General features: G+C 37.8%; 1 protein-coding gene across 7 annotated transcripts in view; it reads left to right on the plus strand.

The window, feature by feature from the left end:
* The window catches only part of LOC144958502 (uncharacterized), an 8,297-nt gene extending 8,131 nt beyond the window's left edge, over nt 1-166 (plus strand). For all 7 annotated transcript variants that reach the window (XM_078890507.1, XM_078890513.1, XM_078890509.1 and 4 more), the window contains one exon: nt 1-166. This exon is cut by the window's left edge. The gene's annotated coding sequence lies outside the window, so the exon portion shown is untranslated.
* Nucleotides 167-5,000: the final 4,834 nt, after the last annotated feature.

Consider the following 5,000-nt stretch of genomic DNA (forward strand, 5'->3'; position numbering starts at 1 on the left):
TCTCTGATCGGATAACCTCAAAATCCTAATATTACTCTTCACCTTCTTTGTTACCCGCCAGCTGTTCAAACTATTCAAATATTATGTTTTTCTTGGTCTACCTTTACTCTTTTTTACATTTTACAGTAATAGTTGTAATAAATCTGTATTGTCAACAACAACAAAAGGAAAGTTTTCAATGGTTTACATTACTCGAACAAATATAATTTTAAAAAATAAATAAATAAATAAAAAATAAAACTTGAGCTTTTATATAGCGCAATATCCACTAAACGTGCTCAAAGCGCTTTACAAGGGGACCCTGGCCAACAGCAACACGTAACATTTAGAACGGGACATGACGCCTGTTAGGCGATATTACAAATTTTTGTTTGGACAAAGACAACGCTGTTAACGGCCAGGTACTCGTTTTACACCTGAGTGCGGTGAGAGAATGTGAGTAAAGAGCCTTCTCCAAAGACTCAACTATGCGCCTAACGCGAGGCTCGAACCCACGACCTTCCGATCCGAAAGCGAGTGTCATACCACTAGACCACATAGCCGCACAATAAGCATGAATAAGAATGTGTGAATCTTATAATAGCAATAGGGAATGAGATTAGCGGAAGAGTAGCGTCCCTTGATTGGACATAACCTTATAGAGAGAACGTCAGCATGGTTTTGCGCAAGCGTCTTTCTTGTCTCGCTTTCGGTGAAGTGTCTCCGGAAGCGAGGACTAGAGACGCATGCGCACAACCAACATGACGTTCTCTCTCTAACAACTTTTCCTCCGGTGACTTCCAATCAAGGGACGCTACTCTTACGCTAATCTCATTCCCTATATAATCATCACAACATTTCTACTTCACAATGCACACTGACATATTTTACAAATTAATACAACAGGGAACATCATGTTTTAATGCATTGACATTAAGACAAATGATTGCAAATTAAATGTATCAATATTCAAGAACTTTACAAAGCTTCTTACTCGGACCGCTCACTATAAAACAGGGGACAAACAGCAACATATAACCTTCAGTACGGGACATGACGCATGTTAGGCGATATTATAATTTTGTTTTTCGGACAGAGATAACGCTGTTAACAGCTAGGTACTCATTTTACACCTGAGTACGGCGAGAAAATGTGAGTAAAAAGACCTCTCTAAGGACCCAACTATGCGCCGAGCGAGGCGCGAACCCAGAACCTTCCGATCTGAAAGCGAGTGTCATAACACTAGACCACATAGCCGCAAGTGTATATATATATATATATATATATATATATATATATATATATATATATATATATATATATATATATATTGTCCAGTTTAAAAATGAATAATAGACTTTTATCACAGCATGAATTATAACATGTGGTATTCTAAAAACTGAAGTGATTAGCTAAAAAAACCAACAAAAAAACACCCAAAAAACAACACGCCAAATCCATCCTTTTCAAAACCTACATGTGCTATAAAACGTGAACGTTTCGACTCGTAAATTTAACCATTAACATTATGAGTTGAGTTATGGGTTATAAACTCCATTGAAGGCAATGAAACAGTGGAAATTATAAACAATAACACGTGCTTTTGAAATGAATGAACTCTGTGAGGTCAAGGTAATTTAAGAGGGTCACGTGGTGTCCGAGATAGAACGAAGATGACGTCACTCGTGCCTTTGTTATTGTATTTTGACATCCGCGTTTGTGAGTGATTCTCACTAAACTGTATTACCCAGACTATGAGCGTTTAAAGTTACACGTAGTTTTGTGTGTTGGTTCGTTATACTTCCGGATGGCAATGTTATGAGTTTCTTAGCCAAGCGCATTCTATCTATAACCAAAAAGTGTGTAGGGTAACGTAGTTACCAAGAGCTCTCACTTCTCTTAACCGCAATGCTATTGTCGCGTGCCAGGCGAGACAGCGAGGTGGGTGTGCTCCGCGTGTATCATGCGCGCTAGGCTTACTGATACAATGAAGAAAATACGAGTAAAAGACGGAAGATGCTTGGCTTCACCAAAAGCGGGAAGTGAGAGCTCTTTGTAACATAACAATCGTTACCTACACGCTCTTTGCTATAGATAGAATGCGCTTGGCCAAGGAGTTCACAACATTGCCATCCGGAAGTATAACGGACCAACACACAAACTCTGTGTAACCATGAACTTTTATAGTCTCGTTAATACAGTTTAGTGAGAACAACTCACAAACGCGATGGCAAAAACAATAACAAAGGCCTGGGTGACGTCATCTTTGAACTATCTATAACGGACCAACACAAAACACAAAATTATGTGTAATCTTGATCGTTTTTAGTCTGGTTAATACAGTTCAGTGAGAATAGGGTTCAACAGTCGTGACGTCACTTCCCTCTTAATGGCGCATAGTAACTGGTTCTGAACTATCGGAACAATGGCGGATGCCATTATCTCCATCACCTCCCTTATGAAATACTTCTCCGACGAGCATAAAAGTGTATCCAGAGGAGAAAAACATTATAAATCTGATCATGTTTTGACTTTTATCAAGGCCTTCTATACAGCTGTATATAGAAGGCTTTGCTTTTATACATTCTGATCACATGACATGTGAAAAAGTTCTAGCCAGTATGAAGGATAAAAAGTACAGATTTTCTTTGTTTAGAACCAAGCTGCTGGTTGCTGGGCAGACGTGACATCAGACTATTGAATCATATTGCCATCCGGAAGTATAACGAACCAACATACAAAAGTATGTGTAACCATAAACGTTTATTGTCTGGTTCACACAGTTTAGTGAGAATTACTCTTAAACGCGGATGGCAAAAAACAACAACAAAGATATGAGTGACGTCATCTTCGTTCTATCTATAAACTTCCAAAAATAGCGATGCCGAAATTACCTTCAAAATGGGAAACGAAACAGGTTTTCAAAACATAAAAATTAGGATTTTATGTTGAAATTAAACCAAAATTCATTTTTTAACAATTTGATGATTATCTGTTTATGTATCTATAAATAAGTGTGTAAATTATGTGATTATGAATATAAACTTGTAGTCATTGTGTAATGGATTTAGGCTAATAATAGGCCGACTGAAAATCACGTGATCCAAAATAATCCCTTTTAAGGGTACGCTAATTCTGTTCTATTACATGACCGTGCTCTGATAGAAAATAATAAAAAATCAACATTTTTAAACGTATGGTTCAGCGGTATGGTCTTTGCTTCGTACCCGAAAGGTACCGAATTCGATCACCCGCCGCCGCTGCGCTGTGTAGCCTTGAGCAAGTCACGGACCTAGCCTTAGCTCAATTTGCGGCGCTGCACTGCGGATTACGCCTGGGTTTTCTAGTCTTCCCTTGGAATAGAATCTAGAGACAAATTTCCCCTATGGGATGAATAAAGGGAATTTTACTTATTTCATTTTATTATTATTTTTTTTTTAAATCTCGTCCTTCAAATTTCAATCGATTAAAAAAAAACTCTCAAACCCGGGACTTCCTCTAAGCCTTCGTTGAAGTCCCTGGTTTGAAAATTAAAAAAAAATAAGATTAAGGTCATTTTAATCGATTGATATAATTTGAAGGACGAGTTCTCTGGCTAAAATTGTCAAACTTCGTTGTTTTGTTTGTTTGTTTTTTTTTTTTGGGGGGGGGGGGGGGGGGGGGTTTCAAACACATTACGACAGAATGGTTTTGTAAAAAGAGGGCAACAGCCGGAGTCAGGCTATAACCGTGGTTGTTTGAATTGATTTCATAATTCGATTTTAATCTGTTTTCGATTTTACTTTTGTTTTCTATTGGCTTGTATTTTTTGTGGTCGGTTTTTTTTTTCGTGTTGTTTTTATCGGGTTTTTGTTATAGCTAGATATTATTGTTTCTATATTTTTGGTTTAAAAAAAAATATTTTAGGCTTTTCGTTTTCCTTTTTTTTTTTTTTTTTTCTGTTAATATCATTTTGTGACCCATCGTCACAAAACGCTGTTAAGTCGGGATGGACTCGATGCTGAAAATACGCTTCATCAGTCGTGACGTCACTTCCCTCTCGTAATGACGCATGGTAACTTAGTAACTGACTCTAAAGTAACAATGACGGACGCCCTAATGAAATATTACTCCAACGAGCATAAAAGCGTATCCAGAGGGGGGAAAAAACATTATAAATTTGATCATGTTTTTTACTTTTACACATTCTGATCACAAGTCATATGAAAAGTTCTAGCCAGCATGAAGAATAACAAGTACCGATTTTCTTTGTTTAGAACCACGATGGCCGCCGTTGCTGGGCGACGTGACATCAGACCTTTGAACCCAATTGAATCCATTGCCACACACATAAGAAGCTTGGAGCTAATTCAGCTTCGCTATAGTGGAAAATAAATAACATGTGACCCTTCGCCTCAAAACGGTATTAAGTCGGGTTGGTAAAGATGTTGAAAATTGAATTTATAGCCAGAAATATCAGACTTGTGTTGAGTTTGTACGATTTATTGAAGAGAATGGATACCATATTTTAGGGTGCTAATGTCAACAATTTATATTTTTGACCAGTTTTAACATTAACTTCGGCTTCTTAGCACCTGGTTCGTTCCGAGAAAATACCGTTTTGAGACGATGGGTCACATATATCTTGCATGGGAAACGACTCACGGACCAACACACAAAACTATGTGTAACCATGAACGTTTATAGTCTGGATAATACAGTTAAGTGAGAATTACTCATCAACTATGACCCAAGTGACTTCAACCTCATTCTATCCATAAACACCATCCAGTCTCACTCTTTTACGTCCCGAATTCCTAAAGAATCTGCCTATAGATAGTATGCGCTTGGCTCAGAAGCTCATAACATTGCCATCCGGAAGTATAACGGACCAACACACAAAACTGTGTGTATCCATGAACGTTTATAGTCGGGTTAATACAGTTCAGTGAGCATTACTCATAAACGCGGATGGCAAAAAACAATAACAAAGCCCTGAGTGACGTCATCTTCGAAGTATCTATACATCCTGCTACTAAGAT

The sequence above is a fragment of the Berghia stephanieae genome, chromosome 13 (genome assembly GCF_034508935.2).
Source record: "Berghia stephanieae isolate SIO BIC M18660-M18661 chromosome 13, UCSD_Bste_1.3, whole genome shotgun sequence".
Classification (NCBI taxonomy): Eukaryota; Metazoa; Mollusca; class Gastropoda; order Nudibranchia; family Aeolidiidae; genus Berghia; species Berghia stephanieae.